We start from the raw sequence: 21,786 nt of genomic DNA on the forward strand, positions 1-21,786 counted from the left end.
TGCTTCTCTGATGATTTTTATCAACTTCCTCATCTGTTAACTTCTCTCCAAGGTATGTCATGTCACGACATGCTGCCGCTGCACGAACACGGCCAGTGTCTTCCTATTAAACATGTAGAATGCTTTCCTAATTTCTCTTTTTACTCTCTGTCTTTGTGTTCTGCATTTTCCTTACTTTTATTGTCAGAAACTCCAGAAAGTCAATCGTACTAATTTATCACGATTTGCTTTATTAATTTATACTATGCTTATATGGAATTTTGCCCAACAGACCTCATTACAATTTGGGCCAGGGCCCAGGGTTCGGATTGTTTTAGGGTCAGGTCCAGGGCCCAGGGTCAGGGTTGTTTTAGGTCACGGCCAGGGCCCAGATTTAGGGGTGTTTTAGGGTCAGGGCCAGGGCCCAGGGTTAGGCTTGTTTTAGGGTCAGGGCCAGGGCCCAGGGTTAGGGTTGTTTTAGGGTCAGGGCCAGTGCCGAGCGTTAGGCTTGTTTTAGGGTCAGGGACAGGGCCCAGGGTTAGGGTTGTTTTAGGGTCAGGGCCAGGGCCCAGGGTTAGGGTTGTTTTAGGTCAGGGCCAGGGCCCAGGGTTAGGGTTGTTTTAGGTCAGGGCCAGGTCCCAGGGTTAGGCTTGTTTTAGGGTCAGGGCTAGGGCCCAGGGTTAGGGTTGTTTTAGGTTCAGGGCCAGTGCCCAGGGTTAGGGTTGTTTTAGGGTCAGGGCGAGGGCCCAGGGTTAGGGTTGTTTTAGGGTCAGGGCCAGGGACCCAGGGTTAGGGATGTTTTACGGTGAGGGCCAGGGCCCAGGGTTAGGGTTGTTTCAGGGTCAGGGTCAGGGTCCAGTTTTAGGGTTGTTTTAGGGTCAGGGCCAGGGCCCAGGGTTAGGGTTGTTTTACGGTCAGGGCCAGGGCTCAGGGTTAGGGTTGTTTTAGGGTCATGTCCAGGGCCCACGGTTAGGGTTGTTTTAGGGTCAGGTCCAGGGCCCAGGATTAGGGTTGTTTTAGGGTCATGTCCAGGGCCCACGGTTAGGGTTGTTTTAGGGTCAGGGCCAGGGTCCAGGGTCAGGGTTGTTTCAGTGTCAGGGCCAGGTCCCAGGGTTAGGGTTGTTTTAGGGTCAGGGCCAGGGCCCAGGGTTATGGTTATTTTAGGGTCAGTGCCCAGGGTTAAGGTTGTTTTAGGGTCATAGCCCAGGGTTAGGGTTGTTTTAGGGTCAGGGCCCAGGGTTGGCTTTATTTTAGGGTCAGGACCAGGGCCTAGGGTTAGGTTTGTTTTAAGGTCTGGGCCAGGGCCCAGGGTTAGGGTTGTTTTAATGTCAGGGCCCAGAGTTAGGGTTGTTTTAGGGTCAGGGCCCGGGGTTAGGGTTGTTTTAGGGTCAGGGCCCAGGGTTAGGGTTGTTTAAGGGTCAGGGCCCAGGGTTAGGGTTGTTTTAGGGTCAGGGCCCAGGGTTAGTGTTGTTTTAGGGTCAGGGCCCAGGGTTAGTGTTGTTTTAGGGTCAGGGCCCAGTGTTAGGGTTGTTTTAGGGTCAGGGCCCAGGGTTGGGGTTGTTTTAGGGTCAGGGCCCAGGGTAGGGTTGTTTTAGGGTCAGGACCCACGATTAGATTTTTAGGATCAGGGTCAGGGCCCAGGGTTAGGGTTTTAGGGTAAGGGCCAGGGTCCAGTGTTAGGGTTTTAGGCTCAGGGCCAGGGCCCAGGGTTAGGGTTTTAGGCTCAGGGCTAGGGCCCAGGGTTAGGGTTGTTTTAGGGTCAGGGCCAGGGCCCAGGGTTAGGGTTGTTTTAGGGTCAGGGCCAGAGCCCAGGTTTAGGCTTGTTTTAGGGTCAGGGCCCAGGGTTCGGGTTGTTTTAGAGTCAGGGCCAGGGCCCAGGGTCAGGGTTGTTTTAGGTCAGGGCCAGGGCCCAGGTTTAGGGGTGTTTTAGGGTCAGGGCCAGGGCCCAGCGTTAGGGTTGTTTTAGGGTCAGGGCCAGGGCCCAGGGTTAGGCTTGATTTAGGTTCAGGGCCAGGTCCCAGGGTTAGGCTTGTTTTAGGGTCAGGGCCAGGGCCCAGGGATAGGGTTGTTTTAGGGTCAGGGCCAGGGCCCAGGGTTAGGGTTGTTTTAGGGTCAGGGCCAGGGCCCACGGTTAGGGTTGTTTTAGGGTCAGAGCCAGGGCCCAGGGTTAGGCTTGTTTTAGGGTCAGGGCCAGGGCCCAGGGTTAGGCTTGTTTTAGGGTCAGGGCCAGGGCCCAGGGTTAGGGATGTTTTACGGTCAGGGCCAGGGCCCAGGGTTAGGGTTGTTTTAGGGTCAGGGCCAGGGCCCAGTGTTAGGGTTGTTTTAGGTCATGGCCAGGGCCCAGGGATAGGGTTGTTTTAGGGTCAGGGCCAGGGCCCAGGGATAGGGTTGTTTTAGGGTCAGGGCCAAGGCCCAGGGTTAGGCTTGTTTTAGGGTCAGGGCCAGGGCCCAGGGTTAGGCTTGTTTTAGGGTCAGGGCCAGGGCCCAGGGATAGGGTTGTTTTAGGGTCAGGGCCAGTGCCCAGGGTTAGGCTTGTTTTAGGGTCAGGGCCAGGGCCCAGGTTTAGGGTTGTTTTAGGGTCAGGACCTGGGCCCAGGGTTAGGCTTGTTTTAGTACCAGGGCCCAGGGTTAGGGTTGTTTTAGGGTCAGGGCCAGGGCCCAGGGTTAGGGTTGTTTTAGGTCAAGGCCAGGGCCCAGGGTTAGGGTTGTTTTAGGTCAGGGCCAGGTCCCAGGGTTAGGCTTGTTTTAGGGTCAGGGCCAGGGCCCAGGGTTAGGGTTGTTTTAGGGTTAGTGCCCAGGGTTAGGGTTGTTTTAGGGTCAGTGCCCAGGGTTAGGCTTGTTTTAGGGTCAGGGCCAGGGCCCAGGGTTAGGGTTGTTTTACGGTCAGGGCCAGGGCTCAGGGTTAGGGTTGTTTTAGGGTCACGTCCAGGGCCCACGGTTAGGGTTGTTTTAGGGTCATGTCCAGGGCCCACGTTTAGGGTTGTTTTAGGGTCAGAGCCAGGGCCCAGGGTTAGGCTTGTTTTAGGGTCATGGCCAGGGCCCAGGGTTAGGCTTGTTTTAGGGTCAGGGCCAGGGTCCAGGGTTAGGGATGTTTTACGGTCAGGGCCAGGGCCCAGGGTTAGGGTTGTTTTAGGGTCAGGGCCAGGGCCCAGGGTTAGGGTTGTTTTAGGTCATGGCCAGGGCCCAGGGATAGGGTTGTTTTAGGGTCAGGGCCAGGGCCCAGGGATAGGGTTGTTTTAGGGTCAGGGCCAGGGCCCAGGGTTAGGCTTGTTTTAAGGTCAGGGCCAGGGCCCAGGGTTAGGCTTGTTTTAGGGTCAGGGCCAGGGCCCAGGGATAGGGTTGTTTTAGGGTCAGGGCCAGTGCCCAGGGTTAGGCATGTTTTAGGGTCAGGGCCAGGTCCCAGGTTTAGGGTTGTTTTAGGGTCAGGACCTGGGCCAAGGGTTAGGCTTGTTTTAGTACCAGGGCCCAGGGTTAGGGTTGTTTTAGGGTCAGGGCCAGGGCCCAGGGTTAGGGTTGTTTTAGGTCAGGGCCAGGGCCCAGGGTTAGGGTTGTTTTAGGTCAGGGCCAGGTCCCAGGGTTAGGGTTGTTTTAGGTCAGGGCCAGGGCCCAGGGTTAGGGTTGTTGTAGGTTCAGGGCCAGTGCCCAGGGTTAGGGTTGTTTTAGGGTCAGGGCGAGGACCCATGGTAAGGGTTGTTTTAGGGTCAGGGCCAAGGACCCAGGGTTAGGGATGTTTTACGGTGAGGGCCAGGGCCCAGGGTTAGGGTTGTTTCAGGGTCAGGGTCAGGGTCCAGTTTTAGGGTTGTTTTAGGTTCAGGGCCAGGGCCCAGGGTTAGGGTTGTTTTACGGTCAGGGCCAGGGCTCAGGGTTAGGGTTGTTTTAGGGTCATGTCCAGGGCCCAGGATTAGGGTTGTTTTAGGGTCATGTCCAGGGCCCACGGTTAGGGTTGTTTTAGGGTCAGGGCCAGGGTCCAGGGTCAGGGTTGTTTCAGTGTCAGGGCCAGGTCCCAGGGTTAGGGTTGTTTTAGGGTCAGGGCCAGGGCCCAGGGTTATGGTTATTTTAGGGTCAGTGCCCAGGGTTAAGGTTGTTTTAGGGTCAGGGCCCAGGGTTAGGGTTGTTTTAGGGTGAGTTCCCATGGTTGGCTTTATTTTAGGGTCAGGGCCAGGGCCTAGGGTTAGGTTTGTTTTAGGGTCTGGGCCAGGGCCCAGGGTTAGGGTTGTTTTAGGGTCAGGGCCAGGGCCTAGGGTTAGGCTTGTTTTAGAGTCAGGGCCAGGGCCCAGGGTTAGGGTTGTTTTAGGTTCAGGGCCAGGGCCCAGGGTTAGGTTTGTTTTAGGGTCAGGGCCAGGGCCCAGGGTTAGGTTTGTTTTAGGGTCAAGGCCTGGGCCCAGGGTTAGGGTTGTTTTAGGTTCAGGGCCAGGGCCCAGAGCTATGGTTGTTTTAGGGTCAGGGCCAGGGCCCAGGGTTAGGATTGTTTTAGGGTCAGGGCCAGGGCCCAGGGTTAGGGTTGTTTTAGGGTCAGGACCCGGGCCCAGGGTTAGGCTTCTTTTAGTGCCAAGGCCCAGGGTTCGGGTTGTTTTAGAGTCAGGGCCAGGGCCCAGGGATAGGGTTGTTTTAGGGTCAGGGCCAGGGCCCAGGGTTAGGGTTGTTTTAGGGTCAGGGCCAGGGCCCAGGGTTAGGCTTGTTTTAGGGTCAGGTCCAGGGCCCAGGGATAGGGTTGTTTTAGGGTCAGGGCCAGTGCCCAGGGTTAGGCTTGTTTTAGGGTCAGGGCCTGGGCCCAGGGTTAGGGTTGTTTTAGGGTCAGGGACAGGGCCCAGGGTTAGGCTTGTTTTAGGGTCAGGGCCAGGGTCCAGGATTAGGCTTGTTTTAGGGTCAGGGCCAGGGCCCAGGGTTAGGCTTGTTTTAGGGTCAGGGCCAGGGCCCAGGGTTAGGGTTTTTTTAGGGTCGGGGCCAGGCCCCAGGGTCAGGGTTGTTTTATGTGAGGGCCAGGGCCCAGCATTAGGTTTGTTTTAGGGTCAGGGACAGGCCCCAGGTTTAGGGGTGTTTTAGGGTTAGGGCCAGGGTCCAGGGTAAGGGTTGTTTCAGTGTCAGGGCCAGGGCCCAGGGTTAGGGTTGTTTTAGGGTCAGGGCCAGGGCCCAGGGTTATGGTTATTTTAGGGTTAGTGCCCAGGGTTAGGGTTGTTTTAGGGTCAGTGCCCAGGGTTAGGCTTGTTTTAGGGTCAGGTCCAGGGCCCAGGGATAGGCTTGTTTTAGGGTCAGGGCCAGGGCCCAGTGTTAGGGTTGTTTTAGGGTCAGGGTCAGGGCCCAGGATTAGGCTTGTTTTAGGGTCAAGGACAGGGCCCAGGTTTAGGGTTGTTTTAGGGTCAGGGCCAGGGCCCAGGGTTAGGCTTGTTTTAGGGTCAGGGCCAGGGCCCAGGGTTAGGCTTGCTTTAGGGTCAGGGTCAGGGCCAGGGCCCAGGATTAGGCTTGCTTTAGGGTCAGGGCCAGGGCCCAGGGTTAGGGTTGTTTTAGGGTCAGGGCCAGGGCGCAGCGTTAGGGTTGTTTTAGGGTCAGAGCCAGGGCCCAGGTTTAGGGTCGTTTTAGGGTCAGGACCTGGGCCCAGGGTTAGGCTTCTTTTAGTGCCAGGGCCCAGGGTTCGGGTTGTTTTAGGGTCAGGTCCAGGACCCAGGGTCAGGGTTGTTTTAGGTCAGGGCCAGGGCCCAGATTTAGGGGTGTTTTAGGGTCAGGGCCAGGGCCCAGATTTAGGGGTGTTTTAGGGTCAGGGCCAGGGCCCAGGGTTAGGCTTGTTTTAGGTTCAGGGCCAGGGCCCAGGGTTAGGCTTGTTTTAGGGTCAGGGCCAGGGCCCAGGTTTAGGCTTGTTTTAGGGTCAGGGACAGGGCCCAGGGTTAGGGTTGTTTTAGGGTCAGGGCCAGGGCCCAGGGTTAGGCTTGTTTTAGGGTCAGGGCCAGGGCCCAGGTTTAGGCTTGTTTTAGGGTCAGGGCCAGGGCCCAGGGTTAGGCTTGTTTTAGGGTCAGGGCCAGGTCCCAGGGTTAGGCTTGTTTTAGGGTCAGGGCCAGGGCCCAGGGATAGGGTTGTTTTAGGGTCAGGGCCAGGCCCCAGGGTCAGGGTTGTTTTAGGTCAGGGCCAGGGCCCAGCATTAGGTTTGTTTTAGGGTCAGGGACAGGGCCCAGGTTTAGGGGTGTTTTAGGGTTAGGGCCAGGGTCCAGGGTAAGGGTTGTTTCAGTGTCAGGGCCAGGGCCCAGGGTTAGGGTTCTTTTACGGTCAGGGCCAGGGCTCAGGGTTAGGGTTGTTTTAGGGTCATGTCCAGGGCCCACGGTTAGGGTTGTTTTAGGGTCATGTCCAGGGCCCACGGTTAGGGTTGTTTTAGGGTCAGGTCCAGGGCCCAGGATTAGGGTTGTTTTAGGGTCAGGGTCAGGGCCCAGGGTTAGGGTTGTTTTAGGGTCAGGGCCAGGGCCCAGGGTTAGGGTTGTTTTAGGGTCAGGACCTGGGCCCAGTGTTAGGCTTGTTTTAGTGCCAGGGCCCAGAGTTAGGGTTGCTTTAGGGTCAGGGCCAGGGCCCAGGGTTAGGGTTGTTTTAGGTCAGGGCCAGGGCGCAGTGTTAGGCTTGTTTTAGGGTCAGGGCCAGGGCCCAGGTTTAGGGTTGTTTTAGGGTCAGGACCTGGGCCCAGGGTTAGGCTTGTTTTAGTACCAGGGCCCAGGGTTAGGGTTGTTTTAGGGTCAGGGCCAGGGCCCAGGGTTAGGGTTGTTTTAGGTCAGGGCCAGGGCCCAGGGTTAGGGTTGTTTTAGGTCAGGGCCAGGTCCCAGGGTTAGGCTTGATTTAGGGTCAGGGTCAGGGCCCAGGTTTAGGGTTGTTTTAGGGTCAGAGCCAGGGCCCAGGGTTAGGGTTCTTTTACGGTCAGGGCCATGGCTCAGGGTTAGGGTTGTTTTAGCGTCATGTCCAGGGCCCACGGTTAGGGTTGTTTTAGGGTAATGTCCAGGGCCCACGGTTAGGGTTGTTTTAGGGTCAGGTACAGGGCCCAGGATTAGGGTTGTTTTAGGGTCAGGGTCAGGGCCCAGGGTTAGGGTTGTTTTAGGGTCAGGGCCAGGGCCCAGGGTTAGGGTAGTTTTAGGGTCAGGACCTGGGCCCAGTGTTAGGCTTGTTTTAGTGCCAGGGCACAGAGTTAGTGTTGTTTAGGGTCAGGGCCAGGGCCCAGGGTTAGGGTTGTTCTAGGTCAGGGCCAGGGCCCAGGGTTAGGGTTGTTTTAGGGTCAGGGCCAGGGCCCAGGGTTAGGGTTGTTTTAGGTTCAGGGCCAGGGCCCAGGATTAGGGTTGTTTTAGGGTCAGGGACAGGGCCCAGGGTTAGGCTTGTTTTAGGGTCAGGGCCAGGGTCCAGGTTTAGGCTTGTTTTAGGCTCAGGGCCAGGGCCCAGGGTTAGGCTTGTTTTAGGTTCAGGGCCAGGGCCCAGGGTTAGGGTTTTTTTAAGGTCAGGGCCAGGCCCCAGGGTCAGGGTTGTTTTAGGTCAGGGCCAGGGCCCAGCATTAGGTTTGTTTTAGGGTCAGGGTCAGGGCCCAGGTTTAGGGGTGTTTTAGGGTTAGGGCCAGGGTCCAGGGTAAGGGTTGTTTCAGTGTCAGGGCCAGGGCCCAGGGTTAGGGTTGTTTTAGGGTCAGGGCCAGGGCCCAGGGTTATGGTTATTTTAGGGTTAGTGCCCAGGGTTAGGGTTGTTTTAGGGTCAGTGCCCAGGGTTAGGCTTGTTTTAGGGTCAGGGCCAGGGCCCAGGGTTAGGCTTGCTTTAGGGTCAGGGTCAGGGCCAGGGCCCAGGGTTAGGCTTGCTTTAGGGTCAGGGCCAGGGCCCAGGGTTAGGGTTGTTTTAGGGTCAGGGCCAGGGCGCAGCGTTAGGGTTGTTTTAGGGTCAGGGCCAGGGCCCAGGGTTAGGGTTTTTTTTAGGGTCAGGGCCAGGCCCCAGGGTTAGGGTTGTTTTAGGTCAGGGCCAGGGCCCAGCATTAGGTTTGTTTTAGGGTCAGGGACAGGGCCCAGGTTTAGGGGTGTTTTAGGGTTAGGGCCAGGGTCCAGGGAAAGGGTTGTTTCAGTGTCAGGGCCAGGGCCCAGGGTTAGGGTTCTTTTAGGGTCAGGGCCAGGGCGAAGCGTTAGGGTTGTTTTAGGGTCAGAGCCAGGGCCCAGGGTTAGGGTTGTTTTAGGTTCAGGACCTGGGCCAAGGGTTAGGCTTCTTTTAGTGCCAGGGCCCAGGGTTCGGATTGTTTTAGGGTCAGGTCCAGGGCCCAGGGTCAGGGTTGTTTCAGGTCACGGCCAGGGCCCAGATTTAGGGGTGTTTTAGGGTCAGGGCCAGGGCCCACGGTTAGGCTTGTTTTAGGATCAGGGACAGGGCCCAGGGTTAGGCTTGTTTTAGGTTCAGGGCCAGGGCCCAGGGTTAGGCTTGTTTTAGGGTCAGGGACAGGGCCCAGGGTTAGGGTTGTTTTAGGGTCAGGGCCAGGGCCCAGGGTTAGGCTTGTTTTAGGGTCAGGGCCAGGGCCCAGGGTTAGGCTTGTTTTAGGGTCAGGGCCAGGGCGCAGGGTTAGGCTTGTTTTAGGGTCAGGGCCAGGGCCCAGGTTTAGGGTTGTTTTAGGGTTAGGGCCAGGGTCCAGGGTAAGGGTTGTTTCAGTGTCAGGGCCAGGGCCCAGGGTTAGGGTTGTTTTAGGGTCAGGGCCAGGGCCCAGGGTTATGGTTATTTTAGGGTTAGTGCCCAGGGTTAGGGTTGTTTTAGGGTCAGTGCCCAGGGTTAGGCTTGTTTTAGGGTCAGGTCCAGGGCCCAGGGTTAGGGTTGTTTTAGTGTCAGGGCCAGGGCCCAGGTTTAGGGTTGTTTTAGGGTCAGGGCCAGGGCCAAGGGTTAGGCTTGTATTACGGTCAGGTCCAGGGCCCACGGATAGGCTTGTTTTAGGGTCAGGGTCAGGGCCCAGGATTAGGCTTGTTTTAGGGTCAAGGACAGGGCCCAGGGTTAGGGTTGTTTTAGGGTCAGGGCCAGGGCTCAGGGTTAGGCTTGTTTTAGGGTCAGGGCCAGGGCCCAGGGTTAGGCTTGCTTTAGGGTCAGGGTCAGGACCAGGGCCCAGGGTTAGGCTTGCTTTAGGGTCAGGGTCAGGGCCAGGGCCCAGGGTTAGGCTTGCTTTAGGGTCAGGGCCAGGGCCCAGGGTTAGGGTTGTTTTAGGGTCAGGGCCAGGGCGCAGCGTTAGGGTTGTTTTAGGGTCAGAGCCAGGGCCCAGGTTTAGGGTCGTTTTAGGGTCAGGACCTGGGCCCAGGGTTAGGCTTCTTTTAGTGCCAGGGCCCAGGGTTCGGGTTGTTTTAGGGTCAGGTCCAGGGCCCAGGGTCAGGGTTGTTTTAGGTCAGGGCCAGGGCCCAGATTTAGGGGTGTTTTAGGGTCAGGGCCAGGGCCCAGCGTTAGGGTTGTTTTAGGGTTAGGGCCAGGGCCCAGGGTTAGGCTTGTTTTAGGTTCAGGGCCAGGGCCCAGGGTTAGGCTTGTTTTAGGGTCAGGGCCAGGGCCCAGGGTTAGGCTTGTTTTAGGGTCAGGGACAGGGCCCAGGGTTAGGGTTGTTTTAGGGTCAGGGCCAGGGCCCAGGGTTAGGCTTGTTTTAGGGTCAGGGCCAGGGCCCAGGTTTAGGCTTGTTCTAGGGTCAGGGCCAGGGCCCAGGGTTAGGCTTGTTTTAGGGTCAGGGCCAGGTCCCAGGGTTAGGCTTGTTTTAGGGTCAGGGCCAGGGCCCAGGGTTAGGGTTTATTTAGGGTCAGGGCCAGGCCCCAGGGTCAGGGTTGTTTTAGGTCAGGGCCAGGGCCCAGCATTAGGTTTGTTTTAGGGTCAGGGACAGGGCCCAGGTTTAGGGGTGTTTTAGGATTAGGGCCAGGGTCCAGGGTAAGGTTTGTTTCAGTGTCAGGGCCAGGGCCCAGGGTTAGGGTTGTTTTACTGTCAGGGCCAGGGTCCAGGGTTATGGTTATTTTAGGGTTAGTGCCCAGGGTTAGGCTTCTTTTAGTGCCAGGGCCCAGGGTTCGGGTTGTTTTAGGGTCATGTCCAGGGCCCAGGGTCAGGGTTGTTTTAGGTCAGGGCCAGGGCCCAGATTTAGGGGTGTTTTAGGGTCAGGGCCAGGGCCCACGGTTAGGCTTCTTTTAGGGTCAGGGACAGGGCCCAGTGTTAGGCTTGTTTTAGGTTCAGGGCCAGGGCCCAGGGTTAGGCTTGTTTTAGGGTCAGGGCCAGGGCCCAGGGTTAGGCTTGTTTTAGGGTCAGGGACAGGGCCCAGGGTTAGGGTTGTTTTAGGGTCAGGGCCAGGGCCCAGGGTTAGGCTTGTTTTAGGTTCAGGGCCAGGGCCCAGGGTTAGGCTTGTTTTAGGGTCAGGGCCAGGGCCCAGGGTTAGGCTTGTTTTAGGGTCAGGGCCAGGGCCCAGGGTTAGGGTTGTTTTAGGTCAGGGCCAGGTCCCAGGGTTAGGCTTGTTTTAAGGTCAGGGTCAGGGCCCAGGTTTAGGGTTGTTTTAGGGTCAGGGCCAGGGCCCAGGGTTAGGGTTCTTTTACGGTCAGGGCCAGGGCTCAGGGTTAGGGTAGTTTTAGGGTCATGTCCAGGGCCCACGGTTAGGGTTGTTTTAGGGTCATGTCCAGGGCCCACGGTTAGGGTTGTTTTAGGGTCAGGTCCAGGGCCCAGGATTAGGGTTGTTTTAGGGTCAGAGTCAGGTCCCAGGGTTAGGCTTGTTTTAGGGTCAGGGCCAGGGTCCAGGTTTAGGCTTGTTTTAGGGTCAGGGCCAGGGCCCAGGGTTAGGCTTGTTTTAGGGTCAGGGCCAGGGCCCAGGGTTAGGGTTTTTTTAAGGTCAGGGCCAGGCCCCAGGGTCAGGGTTGTTTGAGGTCAGGGCCAGGGCCCAGTATTAGGTTTGTTTTAGGGTCAGGGTCAGGGCCCATGTTTAGGGGTGTTTTAGGGTTAGGGCCAGGGTCCAGGGTAAGGGTTGTTTCAGTGTCCGGGCCAGGGCCCAGGGTTAGGGTTGTTTTAGGGTCAGGGCCAGGGACCAGGGTTATGGTTATTTTAGGGTTAGTGCCCAGGGTTAGGGTTGTTTTAGGGTCAGTGCCCAGGGTTAGGCTTGTTTTAGGGTCAGGGCCAGGGCCCAGGGTTAGGCTTGCTTTAGGGTCAGGGTCAGGGCCAGGGCCCAGGGTTAGGCTTGCTTTAGGGTCAGGGCCAGGGCCCAGGGTTAGGGTTGTTTTAGGGTCAGGGCCAGGGCGCAGCGTTAGGGTTGTTTTAGGGTCAGGGCCAGGGCCCAGGGTTAGGGTTTTTTTAGGGTCAGGGCCAGGCCCCAGGGTCAGGGTTGTTTTAGGTCAGGGCCAGGGCCCAGCATTAGGTTTGTTTTAGGGTCAGGGACAGGGCCCAGGTTTAGGGGTGTTTTAGGGTTAGGACCAGGGTCCAGGGTAAGGGTTGTTTCAGTGTCAGGGCCAGGGCCCAGGGTTAGGGTTCTTTTAGGGTCAGGGCCAGGGCACAGCGTTAGGGTTGTTTTAGGGTCAGAGCCAGGGCCCAGGGTTAGGGTTGTTTTATGTTCAGGACCTGGGCCCAGGGTTAGGCTTCTTTTAGTGCCAGGGCCCAGGGTTCGGGTTGTTTTAGGGTCAGGTCCAGGGCCCAGGGTCAGGGTTGTTTTAGGTCAGGGCCAGGGCCCAGATTTAGGGGTGTTTTAGGGTCAGGGCCAGGGCCCACGGTTAGGCTTGTTTTAGGGTCAGGGACAGGGCCCAGGGTTAGGCTTGTTTTAGGTTCAGGGCCAGGGCCCAGGGTTAGGCTTGTTTTAGGGTCAGGGCCAGGGCCCAGGGTTAGGCTTGTTTTAGGGTCAGGGACAGGGCCCAGGGTTAGGGTTGTTTTAGGGTCAGGGCCAGGGCCCAGGGTTAGGCTTGTTTTAGGGTCAGGGCCAGGGCCCAGGGTTAGGCTTGTTGTAGGGTCAGGGCCAGGGCCCAGGGTTAGGCTTGTTTTAGGGTCAGGGCCAGGGCCCAGGGTTAGGCTTGTTTTAGGGTCAGGGCCAGGGCCCAGGGTTAGGCTTGTTTTAGGGTCAGGGCCAGGGCCCAGGGTTAGGCTTGTTTTAGGGTCAGGGCCAGGGCCCAGGGTTAGGCTTGTTTTAGGGTCAGGGCCAGGGCCCAGGGATAGGGTTGTTTTAGGGTCAGGGCCAGGGCGCAGGGTTAGGCTTGTTTTAGGGTCAGGGCCAGGGCCCAGGTTTAGGGTTGTTTTAGGGTTAGGGCCAGGGTCCAGGGTAAGGGTTGTTTCAGTGTCAGGGCCAGGGCCCAGGGTTAGGGTTGTTTTAGGGTCAGGGCCAGGGCCCAGGGTTATGGTTATTTTAGGGTTAGTGCCCAGGGTTAGGGTTGTTTTAGGGTCAGTGCCCAGGGTTAGGCTTGTTTTAGGGTCAGGTCCAGGGACCAGGGATAGGCTTGTTTTAGGATCAGGGCCAGGGCCCAGGGTTAGGGTTGTTTTAGGGTCAGGGCCAGGGCCCAGGTTTAGGGTTGTTTTAGGGTCAGGGCCAGGGCCAAGGTTTAGGCTTGTATTAGGGTCAGGTCCAGGGCCCACGGATAGGCTTGTTTTAGGGTCAGGGTCAGGGCCCAGGATTAGGCTTGTTTTAGGGTCAAGGACAGGGCCCAGGGTTAGGGTTGTTTTAGGGTCAGGGCCAGGGCCCACGGTTAGGGTTGTTTTAGGGTCAGGGCCAGGGCCCAGGTTTAGGCTTGCTTTAGGGTCAGGGTCAGGGCCAGGGCCCAGGGTTAGGCTTGCTTTTGGGTCAGGGCCAGGGCCCAGGGTTAGGGTTGTTTTAGGGTCAGGGCCAGTGCGCAGCGTTAGGGTTGTTTTAGGGTCAGAGCCAGGGCCCAGGTTTAGGGTCGTTTTAGGGTCAGGACCTGGGCCCAGGGTTAGGCTTCTTTTAGTGCCAGGGCCCAGGGTTCGGGTTGTTTTAGGGTCAGGTCCAGGGCCCAGGGTCAGGGTTGTTTTAGGTCAGGTCCAGGGCCCAGATTTAGGGGTGTTTTAGGGTCAGGGCCAGGGCCCAGCGTTAGGGTTGTTTTAGGGTTAGGGCCAGGGCCCAGGGTTAGGCTTGTTTTAGGTTCAGGGCCAGGGCCCGGGGTTAGGCTTGTTTTAGGGTCAGGGCCAGGGCCCAGGGTTAGGCTTGTTTTAGGGTCAGGGACACGCCCAGGGTTAGGCTTGTTTTAGGGTCAGGGCCAGGGTCCAGGGTTAGGCTTGTTTTAGGGTCAGGGCCAGGGCCCAGGTTTAGGCTTGTTTTAGGGTCAGGGCCAGGGCCCAGGGTTAGGCTTGTTTTAGGGTCAGGGCCAGGTCCCAGGGTTAGGCTTGTTTTAGGGTCAGGGCCAGGGCCCAGGGTTAGGGTTTTTTTAGGGTCAGGGCCAGGGTCCAGGGTTATGGTTATTTTAGGGTTAGTGCCCAGGGTTAGGGTTGTTTTAGGGTCAGTGCCCAGGGTTAGGGTTGTTTTAGGGTCAGGTCCAGGGCCCAGGGATAGGCTTGTTTTAGGGTCAGGGCCAGGGCCCAGGATTAGGGTTGTTTTAGGGTCAGTGCCAGTGTCCAGGGTTATGGTTATTTTAGGGTTAGTGCCCAGGGTTAGGGTTGTTTTAGGGTCAGTGCCCAGGGTTAGGCTTGTTTTAGGGTCAGGTCCAGGGCCCAGGGATAGGCTTGTTTTAGGGTCAGGGCCAGGGCCCAGGGTTAGGGTTGTTTTAGGGTCAGTGCCAGGGCCCAAGTTTAGGGTTGTTTTAGGGTCAGGGCCAGGGCCAAGGGTTAGGCTTGTATTAGGGTCAGGTCCAGGGCCCAAGAATAGGCTTGTTTTAGGGTCAGGGCCAGGGCCCAGGATTAGGCTTGTTTTAGGGTCAAGGACAGGTCCCAGGGTTAGGGTTGTTTTAGGGTCAGGGCCAGGGCCCAGGGTTAGGCTTGTTTTAGGGTCAGGGCCAGGGCCCAGGGTTAGGCTTGCTTTAGGTTCAGGGCCAGGGCCCATGGTTAGGCTTGCTTTAGGGTCAGGGCCAGGGCCCAGGGTTAGCGTTGTTTTAGGGTCAGGGCCAGGGCGCAGCGTTAGGGTTGTTTTAGGGTCAGAGCCAGGGCCCAGGGTTAGGGTTGTTTTAGGGTCAGGACCTGGGCCCAGGGTTAGGCTTCTTTTAGTGCCAGGGCCCAGGGTTCGGGTTGTTTTAGGGTCAGGTCCAGGGCCCAGGGTCAGGGTTGTTTTAGGTCAGGGCCAGGGCCCAGATTTAGGGGTGTTTTAGGGTCAGGGCCAGGGCCCACGGTTAGGCTTGTTTTAGGGTCAGGGACAGGGCCCAGGGTTAGGCTTGTTTTAGGTTCAGGGCCAGGGCCCAGGGTTAGGCTTGTTTTAGGGTCAGGGCCAGGGCCCAGGGTTAGGCTTGTTTTAGGGTCAGGGACAGGGCCCAGGGTTAGGGTTGTTTTAGGGTCAGGGCCAGGGCCCAGGGTTAGGCTTGTTTTAGGGTCAGGGCCAGGGCCCAGGGTTAGGCTTGTTTTAGGGTCAGGGCCAGGGCCCAGGGTTAGGCTTGTTTTAGGGTCAGGGCCAGGGCCCAGGGTTAGGCTTGTTTTAGGGTCAGGGCCAGGGCCCAGGGTTAGGCTTGTTTTATGGTCAGGGCCAGGGCCCAGGGATAGGGTTGTTTTAGGGTCAGGGCCAGGGCGCAGGGTTAGGCTTGTTTTAGGGTCAGGGCCAGGGCCCAGGTTTAGGGTTGTTTTAGGGTCAGGACCTGGGCCCAGGGTTAGGCTTGTTTTAGTACCAGGGCCCAGGGTTAGGGTTGTTTTAGGGTCAGGGCCAGGGCCCAGGGTTAGGGTTGTTTTAGGTCAGGGCCAGGGCCCAGGGTTAGGGTTGTTTTAGGTCAGGGCCAGGTCCCAGGGTTAGGCTTGTTTTAGGGTCAGGGTCAGGGCCCAGGTTTAGGGTTGTTTTAGGGTCAGGGCCAGGGCCCAGGGTTAGTGTTCTTTTACGGTCAGGGCCAGGGCTCAGGGTTAGGGTTGTTTTAGGGTCATGTCCAGGGCCCACGGTTAGGGTTGTTTTAGGGTCATGTCCAGCGCCCACGGTTAGGGTTGTTTTAGGGTCAGGTCCAGGGCCCAGGATTAGGTTTGTTTTAGGGTCAGGGTCAGTGCCCAGGGTTAGGGTTGTTTTAGGGTCAGGGCCAGGGCCCAGGGTTAGGGTTGTTTTAGGGTCAGGACCTGGGCCCAGTGTTAGGCTTGTTTTAGTGCCAGGGCCCAGAGTTAGGGTTGCTTTAGGGTCAGGGCCAGGGCCCAGGGTTAGGGTTGTTTTAGGTCAGGGCCAGGGCCCAGGGTTAGGGTTGTTTTAGGGTCAGGGCCAGGGCCCAGGGTTAGGGTTGTTTTAGGGTCAGGGCCAGGGCCCAGGATTAGGGTTGTTTTAGGGTCAGGGACAGGGCCTAGGGTTAGGCTTGTTTTAGGGTCAGGGCCAGGGTCCAGGTTTAGGCTTGTTTTAGGGTCAGGGCCAGGTCCCAGGGTTAGGCTTGTTTTAGGGTCAGGGCCAGGGCCCAGGGTTAGGGTTTTTTTAAGGTCAGGGCCAGGCCCCAGGGTCAGGGTTGTTTTAGGTCAGGGCCAGGGCCCAGCATTAGGTTTGTTTTAGGGTCAGGGTCAGGGCCCAGGTTTAGGGGTGTTTTAGGGTTAGGGCCAGGGTCCAGGGTAAGGGTTGTTTCAGTGTCAGGGCCAGGGCCCAGGGTTAGGGTTGTTTCATGGTCAGGGCCAGGGCCCAGGGTTATGGTAATTTTAGGGTTAGTGCCCAGGGTTAGGGTTGTTTTAGGGTCAGTGCCCAGGGTTAGGCTTGTTTTAGGGTCAGGTCCAGGGCCCAGGGATAGGCTTGTTTTAGGGTCAGGGCCAGGGCCCAGGGTTAGGGTTGTTTTAGGGTCAGGGCCAGGGCCCAGGTTTAGGGTTGTTTTAGGGTCAGGGCCAGGGCCAAGGGTTAGGCGTCTATTAGGGTCAAGTCCAGGGCCCACGGATAGGCTTGTTTTAGGGTCAGGGCCAGGGCCCAGGATTAGGCTTGTTTTAGGGTCAAGGACAGGGCCCAGGGTTAGGGTTGTTTTAGGGTAAGGGCCAGGGCCCAGGGTTAGGCTTGTTTTAGGGTCAGGGCCAGGGCCCAGGGTTAGGCTTGCTTTAGGGTCAGGGTCAGGGCCAGGGCCCAGGGTTAGGGTTGTTTTAGGGTCAGGGACAGGGCGCAGCGTTAGGGTTGTTTTAGGGTCAGAGCCAGGGCCCATGGTTAGGGTTGTTTTAGGGTCAGGACCTGGGCCCAGGGTTAGGCTTCTTTTAGTGCCAGGGCCCAGGGTTCGGGTTGTTTTAGGGTCAGGTCCAGGGCCCAGGGTCAGGGTTCTTTTAGGTCAGGGCCAGGGCCCAGATTTAGGGGTGTTTTAGGGTCAGGGCCAGGGCCCAGCGTTAGGGTTGTTTTAGGATTAGGGCCAGGGCCCAGGGTTAGGCTTGTTTTAGGTTCAGGGCCAGGGCCCAGGGTTAGGCTTGTTTTAGGGTCAGGGCCAGGGCCCAGGGTTAGGCTTGTTTTAGGTTCAGGGACAGGGCCCAGGGTTAGGGTTGTTTTAGGGTCAGGGCCAGGGCCCAGGGTAAGGCTTGTTTTAGGGTCAGGGCCAGGGCCCAGGGTTAGGCTTGTTTTAGGGTCAGGGCCAGGGCCCAGGGTTAGGCTTGTTTTAGGGTCAGGGCCAGGGCCCAGGGTTAGGCTTGTTTTAGGGTCAGGGCCAGGGCCCAGGGTTAGGGTTTTTTTAGGGTCAGGGCCAGGCCCCAGGGTCAGGGTTGTTTTAGGTCAGGGCCAGGGCCCAGCACTAGGTTTGTTTTAGGGTCAGGGACAGGGCCCAGGTTTAGGGGTGTTTTAGGGTTAGGGCCAGGGTCCAGGGTAAGGGTTGTTTCAGTGTCAGGGCCAGGGCCCAGGGTTAGGGTTGTTTTAGGGTCAGGGCCAGGGCCCAGGGTTATGGTTATTTTAGGGTTAGTGCCCAGGGTTAGGGTTGTTTTAGGGTCAGTGCCCAGGGTTAGGCTTGTTTTAGTGTCAGGTCCAGGGCCTAGGGATAGGCTTGTTTTAGGGTCAGGGCCAGGGCCCAGGGTTAGGGTTGTTTTAGGGTCAGTGCCAGGGCCCAGGTTTAGGGTTGTTTTAGGGCAAGGGCCAAGGGTTAGGCTTGTATTAGGGTCAGGTCCAGGGCCCACGGATAGGCTTGTTTTAGGGTCAGGGCCAGGGCCCAGGATTAGGCTTGTTTTAGGGTCAAGGACAGGGCCCAGGGTTAGGGTTGTTTTAGGGTCAGGGCCAGGCCCCAGGGTTAGGCTTGTTTTAGGGTCAGGGCCAGGGCCCAGGGTTAGGCTTGCTTTAGGGTCAGGGCCAGGGCCCAGGGTTAGGCTTGCTTTAGGGTCAGGGCCAGGGCCCAGGGTTAGGGTTGTTTTAGGGTCAGGGCCAGGGCGCAGGGATAGGGTTGTTTTAGGGTCAGGACCTGGGCCCAGGGTTAGGCTTCTTTTAGTGCCAGGGCCCAGGGTTCGGGTTGTTTTAGGGTCAGGTCCAGGTCCCAGGGTCAGGGTTGTTTTAGGTCAGGGCCAGGGCCCAGATTTAGGGGTGTTTTAGGGTCAGGGCCAGGGCCCACGGTTAGGCTTGTTTTAGGGTCAGGGACAGGGCCCAGGGTTAGGCTTGTTTTAGGTTCAGGGCCAGGGCCGTGGGTTAGGCTTGTTTTAGGGTCAGGGCCAGGGCCCAGGGTTAGGCTTGTTTTAGGGTCAGGGACAGGTCCCAGGGTTAGGGTTGTTTTAGGGTCAGGGCCAGGGCCCAGGGTTAGGCTTGTTTTAGGGTCAGGGCCAGGGCCCAGGGTTAGGCTTGTTTTAGGGTCAGGGCCAGGGCCCAGGGTTAGGCTTGTTTTAGGGTCAGGGCCAGGGCACAGGTTTAGGCTTGTTTTAGGGTCAGGGCCAGGGCCCAGGGTTAGGCTTGTTTTAGGGTCAGGGCCAGGGCCCAGGGTTAGGCTTGTTTTAGGGTCAGGGCCAGGGCCCAGGGTTAGGCTTGTTTTAGGGTCAGGGCCAGGGCCCAGGGATAGGGTTGTTTTAGGGTCAGGGCCAGGGCACAGGGTTAGGCTTGTTTTAGGGTCAGGGCCAGGGCCCAGGTTTAGGGTTGTTTTAGGGTCAGGACCTGGGCCCAGGGTTAGGCTTGTTTTAGTACCAGGGCCCAGGGTTAGGGTTGTTTTAGGGTCAGGGCCAGGGCCCAGGGTTAGGGTTGTTTTAGGTCAGGGCCAGGGCCCAGGGTTAGGGTTGTTTTAGGTCAGGGCCAGGTCCCAGGGTTAGGCTTGTTTTAGGGTCAGGGCCAGGGCCTAGGGTTAGGGTTGTTTTAGGTTCAGGGCCAGTGCCCAGGGTTAGGGTTGTTTTAGGGTCAGGGCGAGGCCCAGGGTTAGGGTTGTTTTAGGCTCAGGGCCAGGGACCCTGGGTTAGGGATGTTTTACGGTGAGGGCCAGGGCCCAGGGTTAGGGTTGTTTCAGGGTCAGGGTCAGGGTCCAGTTTTAGGGTTGTTTTAGGGTCAGGGCCAGGGCCCAGGGTTACGGTTGTTTTACGGTCAGGGCCAGGGCTCAGGGTTAGGGTTGTTTTAGGGTCATGTCCAGGGCCCATGGTTAGGGTTGTTTTAGGGTCAGGTCCAGGGCCCAGGATTAGGGTTGTTTTAGGGTCATGTCCAGGGTCCACGGTTAGGGTTGTTTTAGGGTCAGGGTCAGGGTCCAGGGTCAGGGTTGTTTCAGTGTCAGGGCCAGGTCCCAGGGTTAGGGTTGTTTTAGGGTCAGGGCCAGGGCCCAGGGTTATGGTTATTTTAGGGTCAGTGCCCAGGGTTAAGGTTGTTTTAGGGTCAGGGCCCAGGGTTAGGGTTGTTTTAGGGTGAGTGCCCATGGTTGGCTTTATTTTAGGGTCAGGGCCATGGCCTAGGGTTAGGTTTGTTTTAGGGTCTGGGCCAGGGCCCAGGGTTAGGGTTGTTTTAGGGTCAGGGCCAGGGCCCAGGGTTAGGCTTGTTTTAGAGTCAGGGCCAGGGCCCAGGGTTAGGGTTGTTTTAGGTTCAGGGCCAGGGCCCAGGGTTAGGTTTGTTTTAGTGTCAGGGCCTGGGCCCAGGGTTAGGGTTGTTTTAGGTTCAGGGCCAGGGCCCAGAGCTATGGTTGTTTTAGGGTCAGGGCCAGGGCCCAGGGTTAGGATTGTTTTAGGGTCAGGGCCAGGGCCCAGGTTTAGGGTTGTTTTATGGTCAGGGCCAGGGCCCAGCGTTAGGTTTGTTTTAGGGTCAGCGCCAGGGTCCAGGGTTAGGGTTGTTTTAGGGTCAGGACCTGGGCCCAGGGTTAGGCTTCTTTTAGTGCCAGGGCCCAGGGTTCGGGTTGTTTTAGATTCAGGGCCAGGGCCCAGGGTCAGGGTTGTTTTAGGTCAGGGCCAGGGCCCAGGTTTAGGGGTGTTTTAGGGTCAGGGCCAGGGCCCAGCGTTAGGGTTGTTTTAGGGTCAGGGCCAGGGCCCAGGGTTAGGCTTGATTTAGGTTCAGGGCCAGGTCCCAGGGTTAGGCTTGTTTTAGGGTCAGGGCCAGGGCCCAGGGATAGGGTTCTTTTAGGGTCAGGGCCAGGGCCCAGGGTTAGGGTTGTTTGAGGGTCATGGCCAGGGCCCAGGGTTAGGCTTGTTTTAGGGTCAGGGCCAGGGCCCAGGGATAGGGTTGTTTTAGGGTTAGGGCCAGTGCCCAGGGTTAGGCTTGTTTTAGGGTCAGGGCCTGGGCCCAGGGTTAGGGTTGTTTTAGGGTCAGGACCTGGGCCTAGGGTTAGTCTTGTTTTAGTACCAGGGCCCAGGGTTAGGGTTGTTTTAGGGTCAGGGCCAGGGCCCACGGTTAGGGTTGTTTTACGGTGAGGGCCAGGGCTCAGGGTTAGGGTTGTTTTAGGGTCATGTCCAGGGCCCACGGTTAGGGTTGTTTTAGGGTCATGTCCAGGGCACACGGTTAGGGTTGTTTTAGGGTCAGGTCCAGGGCCCAGGATTAGGGTTGTTTTAGGGTCAGGGCCAGGGCCCAGGGTTAGGATTGTTTTAGGGTCAGAGCCAGGGCCCAGGGTTAGGGTTGTTTTATGATCAGGGTTAGGGCCAGGGCCCAGGGTTAGGGTTCTTTTACGGTCAGGGCCAGGGCTCAGGGTTAGGGTTGTTTTAGGGTCATGTCCAGGGCCCACGGTTAGGGTTGTTTTAGGGTCATGTCCAGGGCCCACGGTTAGGGTTGTTTTAGGGTCAGGTCCAGGGCCCAGGATTAGGGTTGTTTTAGGGTCAGGGTCAGGGCCGAGGGTTAGGGTTGTTTTAGGGTCAGGGACAGGGCCCAGGGTTAGGCTTGTTTTAGGGTCAGGGCCAGGGCCCAGGGTTAGGGTTCTTTTACGGTCAGGGCCAGGGCTCAGGGTTAGGGTTGTTTTAGGGTCATGTCCAGGGCCCACGGTTAGGGTTGTTTTAGGGTCATGTCCAGGGCCCACGGTTAGGGTTGTTTTAGGGTCAGGTCCAGGCCCCAGGGTCAGGGTTGTTTTAGGTCAGGGCCAGGGCCCAGCACTAGGTTTGTTTTAGGGTCAGGGACAGGGCCCAGGTTTAGGGGTGTTTTAGGGTTAGGGCCAGGGTCCAGGGTAAGGGTTGTTTCAGTGTCAGGGCCAGGGCCCAGGGTTAGGGTTGTTTTAGGGTCAGGGCCAGGGCCCAGGGTTATGGTTATTTTAGGGTTAGTGCCCAGGGTTAGGGTTGTTTTAGGGTCAGTGCCCAGGGTTAGGCTTGTTTTAGGGTCAGGTCCAGGGCCCAGGGATAGGCTTGTTTTAGGGTCAGGGACAGGGCCCAGGGTTAGGGTTGTTTTAGGGTCAGTGCCAGGGCCCAGGTTTAGGGTTGTTTTAGGGCAAGGGCCAAGGGTTAGGCTTGTATTAGGGTCAGGTCCAGGGCCCACGGATAGGCTTGTTTTAGGGTCAGGGCCAGGGCCCAGGATTAGGCTTGTTTTAGGGTCAAGGACAGGGCCCAGGGTTAGGGTTGTTTTAGGGTCAGGGCCAGGGCCCAGGGTTAGGCTTGTTTTAGGGTCAGGGCCAGGGCCCAGGGTTAGGCTTGCTTTAGGGTCAGGGCCAGGGCCCAGGGTTAGGCTTGCTTTAGGGTCAGGGCCAGGGCCCAGGGTTAGGGTTGTTTTAGGGTCAGGGCCAGGGCGCAGCGTTAGGGTTGTTTTAGGGTCAGAGCCAGGGCCCAGGGATAGGGTTGTTTTAGGGTCAGGACCTGGGCCCAGGGTTAGGCTTCTTTTAGTGCCAGGGCCCAGGGTTCGGGTTGTTTTAGGGTCAGGTCCAGGTCCCAGGGTCAGGGTTGTTTTAGGTCAGGGCCAGGGCCCAGATTTAGGGGTGTTTTAGGGTCAGGGCCAGGGCCCACGGTTAGGCTTGTTTTAGGGTCAGGGAGAGGGCCCAGGGTTAGGCTTGTTTTAGGTTCAGGGCCAGGGCCGTGGGTTAGGCTTGTTTTAGGGTCAGGGCCAGGGCCCAGGGTTAGGCTTGTTTTAGGGTCAGGGACAGGTCCCAGGGTTAGGGTTGTTTTAGGGTCAGGGCCAGGGCCCAGGGTTAGGCTTGTTTTAGGGTCAGGGCCAGGGCCCAGGGTTAGGCTTGTTTTAGGGTCAGGGCCAGGGCCCAGGGTTAGGCTTGCTTTAAGGTCAGGGCCAGGGCCCAGGTTTAGGCTTGTTTTAGGGTCAGGGCCAGGGCCCAGGGTTAGGCTTGTTTTAGGGTCAGGGCCAGGGCCCAGGGTTAGGCTTGTTTTAGGGTCAGGGCCAGGGCCCAGGGTTAGGCTTGTTTTAGGGTCAGGGCCAGGGCCCAGGGATAGGGTTGTTTTAGGGTCAGGGCCAGGGCACAGGGTTAGGCTTGTTTTAGGGTCAGGGCCAGGGCCCAG

This window comes from Gorilla gorilla, chromosome 1 (assembly GCF_029281585.2).
Source record: "Gorilla gorilla gorilla isolate KB3781 chromosome 1, NHGRI_mGorGor1-v2.1_pri, whole genome shotgun sequence".
Classification (NCBI taxonomy): Eukaryota; Metazoa; Chordata; class Mammalia; order Primates; family Hominidae; genus Gorilla; species Gorilla gorilla.